We start from the raw sequence: 20,165 nt of genomic DNA on the forward strand, positions 1-20,165 counted from the left end.
AAGGACAATATGTAAGATTTAACGCCCAAGTGACAAGATATTCAAAAGTAGAAAACGGGTGCTCAGAAAGAAACTTTGTCAGTAAAAACCATTAGTGAAACATGACAAAATCAAAAGGCTTCCTTTTCAACAGGATACTCTTTCGACAGTTTTCAAATTCCAAGTGCTCATTTCTTCTTCTGAAAGAAACTATGCTTAATGCAAATGTGTTCTGTGCTGTCTACTTTAACTGAGCAAAACAGTCAAGAAGAACATTGCAATTCAGATTCATTCACTGCATCTCCCCATCAGTTGCATAGAGTAAGTGCTGAGGATGTCAGGGTTGTCACAAACAAATCTTGTTGTTGTTCATGGAAAAAGAGGATTTATAAGAGCAATAAAACTAACTTCGAGAGGCAGGATACAGTAAATATGCAATAACTTGGGACACTTGAGTGGGTTGTTTTGATGCTTGCAGGCAAAGAGGTGCAGAGAGACAGGGACCTACCAAGGCATGTTCACTTAAATGTGGATTTACCAATAACTTTTAGGTCTAAGGTACTGTTCTTCACTGCTGAAAAGTCCACCCCTGCTGCTAGCACCAACTCTTGTGTGGATCACAGTGCTGCCCCGGCAAAAACACAAAACAAAACTGGAAATCTTAAAAGCAGGTCATGTCACGGTGAGAGACATTAAAATTGTGAGCTAAAGAAATTATCTGGATTTTTTTGTAAGCTGTTTCAAAAAAAACCCCAAAACTGTTGCTGGGAATGCAAATGTATTTTGTGTCCAGACTATCAACATTCACAGACTTAACAGTACATTTGGAAAATACCTGTTTTCATTTACCCGACAGGAAATCTGTGATTCCGAAGTGGCAAATTACGGTCTTAAGAAAAAAATAACTCGCTAACAATTTAAAAGGCTAACATAAGAGCAATTTTTCTTATCAATAAATAACCACAAGTAGAATCCATTCTTTTCCTAAAGTAATCTATAATAGTTTTCAACACATCTGCAGATGTGGTTTAACAGTGCTGCTAGAAGGCTGAAGTCAAATTAGACCCAAGACTGAGCTGAGAATGTCTCAGCTGGTACAAATCAAAAGGTATCATGTAAGTATGGTAGAAAAGGCATACTCTGCGTGCCTCTCCTGTGACTCTGTGCCCAGAGATCTAGGTCTTTTTCACTAAGAAACTAAGTCTGTAAGTTAAAAGACAACATCCTCACTCTTAACCTTGAGACTTTATTTCCCATGTCAAAGAAGCCCTCAAAACTTTTACAGTGCTTACTTAGTTTGTGAAATCCCTTGTGGTTGTAAAGACAGTACTGTTTTGTATATATTTTTTTTCCAGAAGGTTGGAAAAATGCATCCAAATTATATTTCTTCACATCATTTTTAGTATCATGTCAAATGTGTGAGTTCTTTCAAATAAGGACTTACTCAGATGACTGATTTGCAGATTTCCACTGAGGTTTCTGTTGATTGCAACATATTTTCCGTAACTTTCAATCAATACGAAATACCAGATACTATATAGACATGAAATAGATCTACAGTAGGTCTAATCATATTCTCACAGAGAACTGACTTGAGAGTCCTTGGACCTTAACATCAGACCACAGTGATTTCATGTAAATTACTGAGACTCTTTTGATAATTCTTAACTTTGCCCCATCTCTTGGCTTTTAGTAGCTTATTGATCTTCTGAAAGGGCATGAAAGATATTTATTGATCTTTATAAGGACAGGTAAGGAAAAATACATGTGTACATAGTTCTTTAATTCCAGTCTCATTATGTGTAAACAGAGAAATAAAAATTGATGTAGTCATAATATTAAAAAAAGAAATCAGGCTCACAAGTAATTTAACATGAACAAACGAACAAGAGAAAGAAAGAGGGAAGAAAAGCAAACAAGCAAGCAAGGAAGCAAGCAAATACATTAGTATTTTCTTCTTGCTTGACATTCATGTTTTTTGTGCAAATCTAGATTAACTTTCTTGTATTAATTAAACCTTTGAGCCTTGTAAACAAAACTAAAGATATTAGCTAAAATGTTTACAGAAATATGGCATATAACGAGTATCAAATATTTCTGACATATCTAAATTATACTCTCTGTAAGAAGCTGCCTCTAGCTCAGTTCAGTAAAACAATAAAAGATGTGCTTAGTCCTACTAAAAGAAACTCACATGCATAACATTAATTCACATACTCTGTACAGAAGTTTTATTTTTTTCTCCAGCTTGTCTAAATAAAACTGGTGTTGTTACAGTAACTTTTATCACCTCCTAATATCAGGTTTCAAAATACATATATTTTTAAGGTAAGATTGGCTGCAAAGCAAGTCCTAAAAAGTCTAAATTCTGCCATTTTGAGAGTGATTGAGTATTATTTATGTAGTTTTGAGTAATAAGTCTTCTTTTCTACTCTCTAAACTAATTTAACCAGGGAATTGTGGATAGTAAAGAGTATTTCCATCTTCTGACTTATTATGATTATCAGATCTCTTCAGATTGCACAAGCTAAAATTAGTTTGGACCTGATCTATACTTCAGGCAAATTAAAACTTTTTAGGAAAACATCAGGGACTGCTGGTGTTTGTGATTCAGCAGGTGACATTTTTCTTTTTGTCAGTACTGGTGAAATTCCAGAGCATGATGTTAAAAGGAAATGTGTTCTTGAACGGACTTTTATTATTTTCTCACAAGATGTGTATAACTGAGGTCTTGACTGCTCACAATCATTAAAGGTTCGATAGCTGTTCTTTGGGAAAGGTGATGTCCTGGTCATATTTCATTTTCTCTCCTTACTTTTTGGAATTTTTGTGGAAACAACAGCCTTTCTTCTTTCTAGTCTGCCAGTGGGTTTTCTGTGTGTTGTTGCTGTGCTCTGTTGCAGTGGTGGGTGGAGATTTCCAAGGCATGAGGGCACCAAGCCCTCAGGGATCCCAGGGAGGTCCACATAGTACACCTAGACCACAGGTGGCAGGACACAGGCTTCCTCCCAGTTAAGACTAGGATGGAGGGAGCCAGGAAAGCCTGTAGAAATAGCTAAACTACATACTTCTGTTCTGGAAGAACTTAAAGCACTGAGGACTTTAAGGAGCCCTTAACTCAGAAAGTGCCAGGAAGGATGTCACGGTTTTATGTGTTAAAATATTTTTACCTCTTCATTGTGGTCTATTGTAACCTGAGATAGAGATGTATGGGTTCTTATTCTAACTCTGCTACAAATAAGTTTTGCTTTTTTCCCACTGACATTTCAACACATTTAACAACAAACATTTCTTTCCAAGTGGTTTCATGTAGATAATTTTTTTTTTCAGACATTGTTACTATTTTGTAACTGGAGATAAATTTGTCCTCTCAGTAAAGCAATAAGATCTCTTTCTCAACTGTTTTCACTATGTACTACTAGCAGTACTGATTCTGGTTTAATAATATTGATTTATTTTTTTTAAAATACATTTTTAAATTATTTCTGAAAAAATCAGTTGGTTATATTTTTTATATAATACAGATGAACTCATCAGCTGAACTATGGTTTCTAAACATATTGTTCCATTTGTCATTTGCCAATGTTCCCAAAACCTTAGAAGTTTTAAAATTTTGCATTAAATTGGGAAAAAAAATCCAAAGAAACCCCAACAACAACACAAATAACTAAGACAAAGTCTGAGTGGCACATCTTATTCTGTTACTTCATTAAGATGTAGTGATGCAGACCAAAGAGGACTAAGACTTTGTGGAACTTCAATAAATAATGTAATTCCTTTTACCCATCAATAAGTCAAACATATTACTGCAGGAAATAAATTGGAGACTTTCAGGCATTAAAATACTTCTCAGTTCTGAGTTTACCAGTGAGAGTTGATATTATTCAGACTTCAGATTTTTGTTTTCTCACTCATGGAACATCAGGCCACACACTTTAATTTCAATGGACATTTGAGTTGTCTCATGAGGTGTTACTTTTTATTTATTGTATTTTTAATAAAGTAAGTCTCTGGATGTTTCATTCTTTGAAGTTAAGAAGTAGGCTTTCTAGCTATTGAAAAGATATGCAAGTCACAACAAATTTAACTTTGTTCTAAAAATGATATATTCTATCTGTCAAACACAATAAAAACATCTCGATAACTTTATAAAGTAAAAATGACCAACAGTGCAATATGTGTCTGTCTTAGGAATGCAGATGATGCAGTTATCAGAACCAAACATAAGTCAAAAGTACCATCACACATCTGAACCTTTACACATGCCAAACAAATTCACTGTCTAATCTAATTCACAAATCTTCATTTATTCCTCTGGGTTATTTTTCATGCTGAAATATCTACTGCAACAGTCATGCTAATTTTATTTTGGATAAAACCAAGGTTTCAGAGTATTTTGCAGATACTAACCAGAGAACATTTACACAAGATTTTGTCTCTGTTTTGCAGAAAGTTTGGTTATTTGATTGTCCTATTTTGACTGAAAACCTCATTTAGCTCAAATTCTTTTCATAACAAAGATTTTTAAGGTTGTGATTGAAGTTTTCATTAAACCTTAAGCTGATATAAAATAGTATGCTTTTCATATTAGCAGAGTTGTTATCTGGTTTAAAATGCCTTTTCTTCTTCTTCTTCTTCTTCTTCTTCTTCTTCTTCTTCTTCTCCTTCATCTTCTTCTTCTTCTTCTTCTGGTGAATGTTAAAGGTTTTTAATTTGAAGCTCATGTATGAGCTAATGAATTTCCTGGTATCATGTTTGTAGACATTTTTATGCTTACATTATGGAAATTGTTTACAATATTTTTTCAATAAATTTGTAAAATGCTGGGTTTAGTGAGGTTCTCGATATTTATAACAATATGATAGGATCTTATCCATCATCACTTATGTGAACAAAGTCTAGTACAAAGAGTAGCAAATAAACACTGGAGCGTTGTGGTGCTGAACAACTGAAAGATGCAGTCATCCACTAAGCATTGTTGATAATTCTTTTCTGAAGGATATGAAAATAATCATGTTGATATGGAATTCCTATCCATAGCTCTTTCCATTTTATTATCTGTCGAGGATGCAGTAGAAATATTCCCATCACTATTTAGGGTATATCTGGTTTTATTTCTTCTGCCATGAGTTATTCTTTTGGTTTCACCTCAGTCCAACTACCATAAAGCTCTTTTACAATGATCTTCCAACTAAATCTTTCAGTTATACAGAATCCCCACACTCCGAGAGAAGTTTCACTACACCATACCTTCTGATCTTTTCTCACTGTGCTATTTTTGACTACACATTTTAGCATTTCACAGACATGTAAAGCTCCAAACACAGTGCTATCATCACCCTTGCAAACTTTCTGATTTATAGTTTTTATTTGACTTGAAGTGATTGAAAATTCAATCAAAAGAACAGTAGATGTACATGTTTCCTCAAAAAACTCCTTCAGTATTCCTTAAGTATTTCACCTGCTTTGAGACAAAATTAAATATACTTCGGCATACTGTGCCTACGATATGATATAACATCCAGGCATAAATTACCTCAGAAATATAGCAAGAAATCTAAGGTGCAAGGTACACGATTTAATTAGCTGAAGTTTTATCCAACTCATGTGAGGACTACACTGTAGTAAATTCTACAGTACTGCTCCCTTTGATGAGAGACCTTGTTAAAAGCGTTTTGAAACCCCCGATAGACTTCTTTGTTGTCATCCACAGAAGTTTACTGAGAGCTTGCTGAGAGCTCTGTTATGTTTCCCATTTTTTTCCAGAGGCTTTTTCAACTTATTCAGATATCACTGTTCACCTCTTATTACAAAGCAGAAGTAGCGAGTGATTTTGAATATCTGAGATAATCACTTTCAGAAGGTAATTACAAACTTGTCTGTTTCCTGTGATTCACACGTCTTCTGACTCTGTCTCCATTGGAAGCTCCATTCCAAGATGCTAGAGGGATGTGACTGCAGTGCACAAAAGCACACTTCATAGCCAAGAATGCAGAGAATGGGTCTTCACTGTGTTTCACTTTAATGTCTCAAACACCATCAATCTCATATTGACAGTAACTGGAAAGACAATGTGCTTTGCTGATTTTTTTTTCTTTTTGTTTTCTTATTTTAGGAGTCTCTGGATTTTATCCTTTAAAAATCATTGCAACTAGAAACTAAACTCGATTCTCTGTTTCTTTACAGATTAAATACATAAAACATATTTTATGCAAATTGACCTTTGATAAAGCTTTTATTAAGACACGGACCTTTCCCATTACTCTGTATCACTTTTTTATCTGAATTCAGATTACATTCATTTTGAGATAAAAGTAGGATTAAACGGAACCTGAAAAAAGAAAATTGGTTTTCCACAAGCTGCCCACATTACAATACATGCATATAGTATTCTCAGTATGATTTCCTACTGCATGAATTAATTTCTTCCTCAGATGTGTGGATCAAATGTAAAATACAACTATCTTGTATGTCAATTTTTAAATCTTAAATAACCAAGAAAGAGATCCTCCCACAAAAAACCAGCAACTTAAGGACAGAAATGTAAAAGAATATCACAAGTAAGCATTATTCAAGAGAGAAACCAGTTCCCACATGTTAGATCCTTTACTACTGCAGTTTTCCTCTCAGAGACTCTTGAGAATCCTTCAGATCAAGTAACATTAGGGCAAAGTATTTTAAGCTACTGAATCAGTTCATAACCTTAATACTTGTAGATGACAATTCTAAAGAAAATAATTTACTTCTTTTAACAACATTTTGAGAGTCTGAACACATTTCAATTTTATTATTTCTATGAAAATCCAGAATTATTACTTGCCTTTTCAGGTAAGGATGTTTAAATCCACTTTTGGTTAAGTCCACTTTCAGGTGAGTCCCCTGAATAAGTTCATCAGAGAAAAATCTAGTCATCTTTTTAGTGCAAGGACACTACTTGCTGGAGTTTGTAAGGATTTTCTGGGGGATGTGCAAAGTGTATTTTTTTGGCCCTTATAACGTTACGCAGGCACTCACTATAGGACACCCTTACCACAGGCCACAGGATGCCAGCACCTCCAAGAGCCACTGCTTTGTCCTAAGCAGCACTAAAGCAGAAAAAGGTTCAGGTTGCTATTCTGTAACAGAACCTAAAGGGATTGAGCAGTCTTCTTTGAGCTAGAGAATATTGGGGAGCATACTTTAACAGGACTCAATGACTAGTAATTTTGAATTGTTCAAGACAATTCCCTGGGGTTCAGTTAAGCAAGTTGTTCCAAGCACAGAACTATTAATTTTACAACTAGTAATACACAATAAATTAAATAAATAATTACACATCAAAACATTTAAAATACTGAAAAAGCAAAGATTAGTTTGAGCTCAGGACATCATATTTAGCACACAGATTGTGCACATGTGAACTATATTATAAAATCTGTATCCTATGTTTCCTAAGTTTGCTGTAAAACAGGAAAGAAAATGAAGAATTATAATTTTTAGTATCTAAAACTTGCTTTGGCCATTTACACTTTTTCTTTTATTATTTTGCTAGAGATTTTTGGTTGGTTGGTCATTTTCTAGTTTGCTTGTTTTAACTGATATATTTTACTCCTCAGGTTTAGAGAAATGTGAATGGCAGAATGACTTGCTCAAACACTAGATTAAGACTTTGTCATAGAACCATAGAATCCCAGAATGGTTTGGGTTAGAAGGCACCTTTAAAGATTATGTAGTCCAAAACCCCTGCCACAGGAAGCAACATCTTTCACTAGATCAGGTTGCTCAAAGCCCAGTCCAACCTGAATACTTCTGGGGATGGGGCATCCATGGCTTCTCTGAGAAACCTGTTCCAGTGTTTCACCACACTCATCATAAAAATTTCTTCCTTATATCCACTCTAAATCTACCTTCACTTTGGAACCACTGTCCCTTGTCTGGTCACTAAAGGCTCTGGTAAAAAGTCCCTCTCCATCTTCCTTGTAAACCCACTTTATATAGTGAAAGCCTGCAACAAGGTCTCCTAGAAACCTTCTATTCTCCAGGCTAAACGACCATAACTCTCTTAGCCCTTCTTCATAGGAAAAGTGTTCCAGAAATCTGATCACTTTCGTGTTGCTCCTCTGGACCCACTCTAACAGGTTGATGTCTTTTTTGTACTGGGAACCCCAGAGCTGGATGCAGTACTCCAGGTGGGGTCTCACCACAGTAGAGGAGAACACTCACCTCCTTCCACCTGCTGGCCACTTCTTTTTATGCATCCAGGATACGATTCGCTTTCTGGGCTGCCAGAGCACATTGCCAGCTCATGTCCAATTTTTCATCCACCAGTATCCCCAAGTCCTTTTCTGCAAGGCTACTCTTAATCCGTTCATCACTCAGTCTGTACTGATATTGGGATTTTCCCTGATCTGGGTGCAGGACTGTCCACTTGGCCTTCTTGAACTTCATGAGGTTTACATGGGCCTCAAGCACGTCCAAGTCCCTCTGGATGGCACCCCTTTCCCTCTAGCATCTCAATTGCTTGGTGTCATCTATAAAGTTGCTGAGGATGCATTCAATCCCACCATGTATGTCACTGATGAAGATGTTAGTATTTGTCCCAGTATGGACCCTTGAGGGATACTGCTCATCACTGGTTTGCACTTGAACATTGAGTCGTTGATGTCCAGCCATTCAGCCAATCCCTTATCCATCAAACACATATCTCTCCAATTTAGTGTCTGGGACATTGTGAGGGACCATATTAAAGGCCTTATGGAAGTCCAGGTAGATGACATCTCTAGCTCTTCCCTTGCCCACTGATGCAGTTCCTCTGTTATAGGTTAGTCAGGCATGATTTGCCTTTGGTGAAGCTATACTGGCTGTCTCTAATCACCTCCCTATCTTCCATACATTTCGACATGTCTCCCACGATGACCTGCTCCATGATATTACCAGGCAATGAGGTAAGGCTGACTGGTTGGTAGTTCCCAGGGTCCTCCTTATTACCCTTTTTAAAAATGGATGCGATATTCCTCTTTCTTCAGTCACTGGAGATTTCACCTGACTGCCATGACTTTTCAAATATGATGGAGAGGGTCTTATTGACTACATCAGCCAATTTCCTCAGGACCTTGGAGTGCATCTTGTCAGGTCCCATGGACTACTGCTATGTTCAGGTTCCTCAAGCCATCTCAAACATTATTTTATCTTGAGATGGGAGGGACTGCATTCTTTCTGTCCCTGCCTTGAAATTCAGGGACTTGAGGGATTTGTCCCTCAAATCAACTTAATTATGATGAGTTATCAAGTAAAAGGTATGCTGAATTTTTAAAAAATAGTCACAGAAAGCCAGGCTCTAAGAATTATATACAGATAAAAAGACTTGGAGTATCCTCTCTTTTACTCCTCCCCACCTCAATAATGACAACAATAACAATAGCAATAACATTTACAATAACAATTAAAATAGTTTATTTGTTATTTATGGTAATAAAATAATTTTTATATAAAAATAAATAACAATAAAACATCACCAATAGCACTTTTATTTTTACTGTATTTATCTTAGTGAAAGTACATTTTCTGAAAATTTTGCAGAAATTCTAGTTATGTACATTCATTTCTGGGTGAAGAAAGAGAAGGAAAAATGCAACAAAGTTTCCAGGTGGAAAAACTGAATTTGAGACTAGAATAAAGTTAAAATACTAATGGATAAACTTGTGTGCAATACTGATCTGAGGCAGATTACTAGGTAGTAAATTCGATTCAATACAATATTTTATCAAGTATGGTAGAATTACCGGCTTTACTTGAGTAGAAACAGAAACTAAATGCAGACATAAAAAAATCCATGTCTTACCTGTAAAATGCAAAAGGATGGTGGAAGCAAAAAATGTGTCATTTTATTATCATTAGAAATTTTTTAGAGCTATATACAGCTCTATGAAATTTCATCTATTATGTTTGACAGCAACAGCATATAGACAAAATTACTTGCTCAGTGTATCAAGGGCAGAATTAAAACCATACTTTCGTCCAGTACAAAGATCAATTGAATGTGTCCTTATACATAAATAAAGAAAATGTAAGTATGCAATAATTACCACTGATCTTCTCCGCTGCTTGCTTTCATCCTTGCTGTTTCTTCCCTGAGTAGGCCATTTGCAGCTGGTAAACATTTGATGTAGAAACAACACAGCAAGAGAAAAACAGAACAACTACCACTGGGACAACGACTAGCTCAGAAAAGCTGAATAGGATGTGCAGCCTACCTCTACAGCCATCTTCTCACAGAAAACCTTTTAAGAAAAGCTGAGGCAGAAATGTACATATTCAGTGTATAGGACTGTCCATTGTTACACATTCCTAAATCTCACATAACCTGTCACTCTATTTGTTATACTCTGTACTAGATATATTTATCAGGCAGAAACACTTCTATAAATCAAAGACAACTGAGGTGGGAATTTAGACTGAGATCCTGGGTTTTCTTAACTTAGTGGGAATTTTGCCACTGAGTTCAAGAGACAGGATTTCACCCCTGCTGCTTAACACTCTTTAGCAGTGAATACTCAAATGGTCAACACAGATAAGATCACGCTGGAAATGTAAAAAAATACATAGCTTATTGACTGTGACATTACAAATTGTGCAGACATTAAAATCTACTGTGATATACCCCCAAGTGCCCATGAGATACTTGTTTTCAGTTACTATATGGCCTTCTGCTAGCAAAGAAAAAATGTATATGTTTTGAGATGTTTGATTAGAGAAACACGGAAGACAGCTTTTGAAAAACAGAAATCTGACACTGGTCCAGTTCACAGCGAGCAGTCATATGAATTAACAAACAGCACCAATGGAGAAATAAATTCCTAGTCACAATTATTTTTTGGAAGAAAAACAAAATAGAAGTGAAGCCATATGGACTTGCTTAATGAGACATTATGGTGTATAATATGCTTCTCTGGTTATCTGTGGCTTATGTGACCATTTTTTTTTTAATCTAATGAATATATATATATACACATATATATATAACATTCTCACTATTTGCAATAAGGATCATATCAGAAGTGGTGCTCCAAATCTTCACAGGGGTTGTAACTCCTATGTAGCAGAGTGATTATGTAGTATTCCAGCAAACACAGGAAAATAATTGAAAGGTACATAAGGAATTTTTTGCTTTTTACAGGTGGTATAGTGGGTTGCAGAGGAATTCATCCTCTTATATTTTCAGGCCTATCTTCTCACAGTTGCTTCCAAGCTATGGTTTGAAAGAAACATATTTTAAACAAGATTGGGAATATTTACATTATCCTACTATCACAGTGTACCCATACACAGTAATTATGATTGCAACAGAGACACTTCTTCAGCAAATTTTTTTTTTTGGTTCTGGCTAGACAGCAGAAGGGCAGCCTATAGTGCCTCCTCACTGCCTATGACCTACCTTGCTCGTAAAATCTCTGGAGGCACTGACAGATTTTAACAAGTGGCAATCCCTTAATATACCATTTACTACTGATCACTGCTTTAGCAAGGTGTCCATGACTATTTATTCAAGTTAACAGACAAGATTATATCCATCAGTATTAGTGACCCTTTTGAATTGCTTTAGCTAGACACTTAAATTCTGTTATCACAGCTATGAATGAGAAGCAAGTGTTTTAAGGCTTTGATCTACAGCCTTGTGTGATGCAAATATAGGGGATTCTCTCAGCTGGGGATTAGTCTCCAGATCAGAGGAAAAGGGAAGTCCTGTTCAAAGGTTGTGGAGGTAACTTGGTAAATGCAGAATCAGTTCCCAGCTTTGATTTCCTCCCTGACTTTAAGCAAGTCTTTCAGGTGAAGCAGTACAAGAAGGACTTAAATACATAGAAAGTGTAAGGCCACTAATCTCTTTGTATATTTGAGTAAATCAGAAAATTGGCAGTGTTCTATGTCTTTACCTCACTGGAGTAGCTGTGTGTGATTAAACAGTGTATGACAGAATGACAGGTTTACATACATCGATGGAATCACAAAAACCTGCAACAAACAGTAAGAGATTAAGCTACCCCTTTCTCTGACTTTGCTCAGCCTGTTTTCATTGTAAAGCACCTGCATTCATTTTGTTCATGCAAAAGCCTAAGATGGAAATTTTGAGACAATCACACCAACGGTAATAGTGCAATAGCTATTTCAGTCAATTTCTCAAATGACATAATGTAACATTTGGAAACCTTAGTATAGATCTCATTTTTATTAAAATGGATCATTTTAAATTTTTCTATCCTAGTTCTCCTTACAGGGTTTGTTTAGTCAACACTCATCTACTTGAACTGTAATAAAACCCAGTGTTAAAAGAAAGGCTATGCAGGAGAGCAGAGGAGGATGTCTCTGTCTCCTTAGCTCTGCCAACATTACTGAGAAAAATTTTTATCTTGAAAACTGACTCATTGTTTCCAAAAAGACAAAAAAGTAAGGTTCTACTAAATGGTGTGAATAAAAGTAGAGAAATCTACTTGTCAATCAATACCATATTCAATGGGAAAAATCAGAAACAGAATGGTGTTCCCAAAATGCACCAAACATGCAATTAATATAAGATGCTGTACAAAACAAAATGACATAGATGTATAGTTCAATCACACAACAAAATATCCAATTTCCCACCAAAACAACATACTTGTAAATTCATATCGTGCTGTCTTCTTTCTACTGTTTATGTTCTTGAAGAGAAAAATACCTAGTGGATTTCCTTCATATTCATAGAGCAAACAAATTAAACCATGACTGTACAGTTGCTTTCATTTTTATTGATCCCTTCTCAATTTTTTTATGCAACCAACTGTTTACCATACTATTATAATGGAATAATACAAACTTACATATAATCTTTTTTACTACTTTTTTTAAACTTCTGGAGCATACAAGCTGGGAAAAAAAAAGGACATGAATCAAAATCACATTAAAATGTACTGCTTTTTAGATATTGAACAGTCAGCAGCAACTCCTAATTTTCAGCTGTTTTATTTGCAAAACACCAGAGTGAAATTCATCCCCAGCGCAAACATGTTGGATGGAAGAATGAAGTTGCCCTATTGATTTAAACAAAAGGATTTAGTATCTTGTAGAACAAGACATTTCTTTCATTGCCCATAGTATGCATTCTCACAGTCAAACATAAAATAAAACATATGCAGAATAAAAAACTATGACCTCTTCAGTCTGGCCTTTTTAAAAATGTGTTTAAAATGGATCGTGATGAGATGCTGCAAAGACTTCAGTAGAGCCTACAGCATTAAGAATACTACACAAATATCGAAAAGGCGGCTTTTGTAAACAGCCATTTTGTATTACTAACACAAAAATCTAACTGCTTGTTCAGCTCCCATTCATCAAAGGAGTTTTGCTCCTGGCTTAGCTGAGGTGTCATTTCCATCCAAATTAAAGAATAAGAAGTTTACTTTTTCCAGCCCTAGGCTATTCTACATGTGTTCTAATGTCCCCTCTGCCTAATTCTCCTATCAGTCTTAGTCACCATAGGATAAGAAACCTTGGAAGACGGGAGACAGAAACCTACAGCCAGCAGCGAGAAAATTGCATTCTGTATAGATTACAAAACTGTATTGAATAGGAGTGTCACAAGAGCCTTTAATCTTTCTTTCTTTCTTTCTTTCTCTCTTTCTCTCTTTCTCTCTTTCTCTCTTTCTTTCTCTCTTTCTCTCTTTCTCTCTTTCTCTCTTTCTCTCTTTCTCTCTTTCTTTCTCTTTCTCTCTTTCTCTCTTCTTCTCTCTTTCTCTCTTTCTCTTCTTTCTTTCTCTTTCTCTCTTTCTCTCTTCTCTTTCTCTCTTTCTCTTTCTCTCTTTCTCTCTTTCTCTTCTCTCTTCTCTCTTCTCTCTTTCTCTCTTTGTCTCTCTCTTTCTCTTCTGTCTCTCTCTGTCTTTCTCTCTCTCTCTTTCTTTTCTCTCTCTCTTTCTCTCTTTCTTTCTCTTTTCTTTCTTTTCTCTTTCTTTCTCTCTTTCTCTCTTTCTCTCTTTCTCTCTTTCTTTCTCTCTTTCTTCCTCTCTTCCTCTCTTCCACTCTTCCTCTCTTCCTTTCTTCCTCTCTTCCTTTCTTCCTCTCTTTCTTCCTCTCTTTCTTTTTCTTTGTGCCTGCCTGCCTGCCTGTCAGCCTGTATGGATATACATTAAGCATTATTATCAAGACTGGTATTAAGCAAAATTTTCAAGATTTAATGTCTTTTGTAGAGTCATAGAATATCTCAATTTGGAAGGGACTCATAAGGATCATCAAGTCCAACTCTCTGCTTCTTTCAGGACTACCTAAAACCAAACCATAAGACTAAGATCCTTGTTCAGATGTTCCCTGAACAGGCTTGATGCTGTGACCACATCCCTGGGAAGCCTGTTCCAGGGACCAACCACCTTATTAGTGCAGAGCCTTTTCCTAATGTCCAGGATAGGAACCCCTGTGAAATGAAGTACTGAATTGTATTATAGTAGACCTATCTCAAAGTGCTATCAGAATTCTCCTTTTGGCTTTGATGGATTTTTAGTCAAGTCATCGGAGAATACAGTCTTTAATTTGAGTAGGTTAAGTTCCTGTGGAATTTAATACACAATGTTCACCTTCTAAACTTTAGAACAATGTCACTGCAATGAAATTTTGTAGGCTTTTTCCAAAGTTCAACAAAAGAATTATAATTTCCCAATAAAATACATACTTTTAGGGTAATCACGTGCAAGTGTATTTCTTTCACATTCTGTTGATGTTTTCAAGAGAAACATCAGCATTAAAGCTCAAGACTTTGTGACTTCTAAATCCAGGCTATAATCCATTTTAATTGACCAGACCACACTGCTGGCATAACTAACCTTTCTGTCATTTATGTTGACTGATCGAGGAAAACTGAAGAGCACATAGTCCCCAGTAGATCAAGGGTCCCAGCTGTATATTTCAGTAAGTGATATGAGAGGGTCACTTTGGTATTATACCAATTACTAAGCCCTGCATGTGGGGTCACCAGTGAAATTCTATGTGAGTTTAAACCCTTTCATGTTATTTACTTTCACTGACAGGCCAAATTCAGGAGTAAACTGTAAAGCAGCCATGTTCAGATAATGGAAAAACAATAGTCTGAAGTACTAATATATATCTTCCAGTGTTACATGAATGAATTCCTCTCTTTTACTTCCTTGCATATGCAGCTTTTTCTTTCTGTTAAACTGCCATGTTATTCAACCCACAAGTCTTCTCTTCTTCCTTCTGTTTTTTCCAGGTGCCACAGGGAGTGAGAGGCAAGGTGGGAGTTTGGCTGCTGGAGAAGGTCAACCCACCACAATCTTTTAAATACAACTTCTAAAGTTGTATCACAACCTCTGAAAGATCTTACCACAGAAGTATAGTAAAATAAAAGGCAAGCAATGTCCTGAGATAGCCGGAATGATAAACCTGGAAAAAAATCAAATCCTTACCCAGCTGCATGAGGACAGCAGCTTAGTGAGTTTAAAAATCTCTTTCTTCCAATTTTACATCCATGTATTCTGTGTTTTCTCTCTAATGTCTTCCTAACAAGAAAGAAACAGTAGTTCTAGAGTTAGTGGTTTATGGTTTAAATTAATTGCTTAGGTATTAAAGTTTCTATAATAAAGCAAAGCAAATCTCACCCTTGTAGACATCCTCAGCTGAGTAGCCCTGTTTTGCTGTTTTTTTTCAAAAGGGAAGTGCAACTGGAAGTTTGCCTGAGTTAAAAACACTGAATTTGATGCTACTCATACGAGATCCTCCTTTTGGACTTACTTTCCTTCACAAAGATCCTGGGAACATCCTTTGAAACTAGTCTTCTTATCCACAGCGCTAGTTTAAGCTGGATATTAGATGTATATAGTAGTGTGCATTGCAGCTTTCAGTGAAATATTCTGCCAAGAAGATCAACAATCCATTTTGATATGAAGGTTATGCTGGTCCATTCCAGGAACTGCGACCAGACTTTTTTCTTTTCTGACCTGAAATCTTATTTTGACAGGTTTCCCATACTGTGGCCTGTTAGTATTCTCCTATCTGATGTCCTACCATTCTTGTATTACTGTCAAGGAAATTGCTGTTGACCAAATTTATCTGAAACACTGTAATGACAGAAAAAGTAGAAACACTATATCATATAAAGCAGTCATGCAAAACTGTCATAAACATTTACTAATACCAACATAAAATTGACTTGCTCACTCTTAGTAAGTTGATAGGCAATAATTTAAAAGTCAGTAATACATTACCTAGATATACGCCTATGTGAGACAAAGTTGGTATAAATATTTAATCACTCTAAATCAGAGTGAACACAAGAGATGTATATCAAAATATAAACTTAACAGGACATTTTCCTTCTGAAGTTTCTTTACAAACAATTGGTTTTGCAGAGGTAGTTATTGAGCATCCTAACATGCAATAAGCAATTATTTCTTATCACCTCAACTTTAGAAAAGACAGAAAGGACTTTTTCAAGATCACAGGATATGGCTACCCCCTGCATGTTGCCTACAGCAGTAACCATAGCAATAATAGTTGATAGTAATTGTGCTGGGTTAGCTGAAATCAAGGTAGTTTTCCATGCAGTTAGAATCTTTTCTTCTTAGTAGCTAGCACCGTCCTTTTTTTTGGATTTAGTGTGAGCATAGTGAGATAGCCCCCCAGGACGGAGTAAATGCTTTCTTCCAGTAACTTTCCAGTATTTGGGATTTGGTAGGAAAAGAATATAAGAAGTCACTGATACCTCGGCTGTTGCCAAGGGCACGGAAGACTTTTTCAGCTGTCCAGCTGCAGGTTTGAGATAGCAGCTGGGAGGAAACATAACAGGACAGCACCTAGATTGACATCCAGGTTGACTGATGATGTGTTCCGTACCATGAATGTCATACTCCGTATATAAGTGTGAAGTTGCTGCGGACTGACATTCTTTTTTGATGTTCGCCATATGTGAGAGGTCCTGTTCCTACTTCTGCTCCCATTACTTGATCCATGATTTCCCTACAACTGCTGTGATCTCTGTGTTTGCTGGACTTGCCATGCTCGCAGTGTCTGCCCTCTGGCTCATGGCTGGAAGCATGTATTCCAGTGGCTAACTATTGCTCTGTATCACTCTCTTTTTACTGCTGTTCTACTAAATCTCTTTCCATTTCAACCCACGAGTTTTTCCTCTTTTTCCTTTCTATCTTCTTGGGAAAGGAAAGGCAAGAGAGAGCAGCTGTCTGTTGTTTAGCTGCTGCCCAGGGTTAAAAGGTAATTGTAATCATGACAAGCTTGATCTATTATTCTTCCATGCCGTAAACAGAAGGCATGAAAGGAAATAAGGCACATTCAGATGCCATCCCCAAATGACACAAGCTGATCAGCACCCACAAACCAGCACTGGTGCTCTAGCAGCTAGAGTTTTAGTTTCCTTTCCTGTCAACTGGACTGCAGCACTTCTTCTTTAAAATGTGCAGTATTCAATTTAAAAAAAAAAATAAGCAGGTAGTTCATTTTCTTCAGTTTTATTGCAAATATTAACATCAGTATCACACATACTGCATGTTTTGTAAATATTAAAATTAAATTAGATATTAATTGTTATTAGCATATCTAAAAGCTATCTAATGTTAATGATTTTCCATGGCTTTAATGCTAAAGCATCTTTTTGTCTTAAAAATCTAGAACCCTTTTTTAATGAAAAAAACCCCTATATAGGTTATTTGGAATTGAAATTCTATTGAATTTTCAAGAGATTTATGGCACATACTTGTGTTGCAAATTTGACATGAATGCCCAAAAGTGTTCTTGAGCCAAAGCCTTAAAGGCTTGTGCAAGACAAAAAAATGTAGCCCTGGAAAAAGTTGACTTCAGTGAGCTTACCTAAAAGGAGGAAAAATCTATCAATATGCAAGGGTTAAAATCAGAAATACCCTAAATTTTGGTCCACATGTTATGTATTATGTAGTCATAGCAACTATAATAACAATAAGTAACAGTAGGGAGATTGGCTGAACATTGCCAAGTTTGTAAGAGGAGACAGGGTAACTGAAAGTTAGTTTGTAGTTTTGATACAACACAGCAAGCAGTCAGGTTTTCTTCAGGATCCTTGTTAATTTTACAACAAAAAGCATAGGGGGCCTCATGTCATTTTTACAGCTGTGTCTACTCCTAGATGACAGAAAATTGGTAGAAATCCTTAATATTTTAATACCTGAGGAAAAATATGGTGATGTTTCAGATTTTAAAAAATACATATTTACCCTCATATCTCCTCAAAAAGATATATACTAGAAAAATGAAAAACCTCAAAAGCTGTAGCCTGACCTTAACAGAGTAGCCTTGCTAACTCTAAAAGGGCTTTTACTGTTGCTTTTGACTTTACATCTCAACACTGTAGGAATACATGACAGTACAACTTCTAGACATATGAAACTGAGAAAGAAACTGAAAGTGCATAACTGGTGGCTGGTTTCCCATGATGCATCTCAGGCTTTAGGGTTTTTTAAATTTTATTTTCACAGTCTAGCTTGGTTAGAAATTACTGTATCCTTTACTTTCTGCTCTTGGTTGTTTTGGTTTTGTTTCTTTGTTTTACTTATCTACACCACTGATATGCACAGAGTCCCATCTGTAACCACTTTTAGTGTTTGAACCTTCTACTTCCTGGACAGAGGGAAAACAAAACAAAACAAAACTGTCTAAAATCTATTTTATAATCTCCTCCTTTCTTTTTTCAGTTCTCAGGCCTTATGTTTCTTAACTTTGCCTCTATTTGGTTATTTAAAGCAAGTATGAGAAGGTTTTATTACCGTTAATAGTTCTTGCTGCAGGACTGGTACATTTGGATTATGTAAAATATATTTTTATGTGTAATATTTTAGAACATTAACATTTCTGCTCTGTGGTATTGGATGAAGATAATAGACTATTAGGCAGATGGATCAAATCAGGAGAAAATCTTGGCAGATTAGGAGGTTCAGCTCAATTAGTCAAAAACTTATCTCCTGACCTGTCCCATCTACATCTACACTGCAGCATTTTGTGTAAATTGCACCTTAAAATAAACATTCCCATTCACTGAGCCAAGGATAAAAATGAGGAATCAACCCATCTTTTGATTAATCTCATTCATAGAGTGCTACTGTTGTATAACCAGTCACAGATTAATATGTCCTCTCTCATTTATTTAGTTTAGTTTATTCCGTTGATCTCATAAGTGTAACTCCATTGATAGTAACAATTCAAGCACTTAGACCAATTCTCAAAGACAATACTTCTTTTAAAAACTAAAATGTCTTTTTGAAAATTCCTAGTGGGTGTGAGATAGACATTACATCAGAGGCTAGAGGAAAAATTGTAGATTTTAAAAGGTAAACTATTACAGCTGTAAAAACTACTGCAGGGGGACAGTACTTATGTGGATGTTTGCAAGAAGCTAGGAATAATTATAATGAGCTCGATATATACAGTCTAATAAAAAATCAAGGGAGTTACATGTAAGACATTAAGGGTATAGTAAGGAATTCCAATCCAGAAACTATCCAAATACAGTATTTAAACTCCACACATTGTTCTGATAATGACTGAAGTTTGAGTATCTGGTTTATGGACAAAGTAATTTACAAACTAAATTTGCATCTGATATATGGATGACAGATGGCAATCCATAGGACATAAATGGTATCCTATATAAGGAACTACTTTAATTTTGCGACTGATGTCAAGTCTGTGGCCCCTGATTTGAACCGAATCAGTGGTCACCAGACCCATGCTGACTATGAGGATATTAAGTGGACAGTTACCAGCTACAGCAAGATGCAGTTGATGTATACAGTAATATATCCAGGAGATATCTAGGAGGAAGCAGGTGCTCCTGTTGTTTCAGGCCATTACTTCAACATGACATTACATTTGCCCCATGTTGCCTGCTTCCAGTTTTATGCAAGTGCACAGCAGACACTGTTACTCTGCATCACGTGCAGTAGAAACTATGCCTATGCCAGCAATTAACCTATACCCCCTGTGAAATATACCACTTACCCTTGACTGACATGAAGAAATGAGACACATACAACAATACATACTACACATGCAATACAAAATACAGGAGTTAACTTGTCTCTTTCAGTGTCCTGCCCATAGATCTCAGTCCAGAGGACGTTACTACCCCAGTTTGCATAGAAAAAAAAAAAAAGAGTGTCTGTGAGTATCCGTAAATATGTTTTCCTCAA

The sequence above is a fragment of the Caloenas nicobarica genome, chromosome 2, assembly GCF_036013445.1.
Source record: "Caloenas nicobarica isolate bCalNic1 chromosome 2, bCalNic1.hap1, whole genome shotgun sequence".
Taxonomy (NCBI): Eukaryota; Metazoa; Chordata; class Aves; order Columbiformes; family Columbidae; genus Caloenas; species Caloenas nicobarica.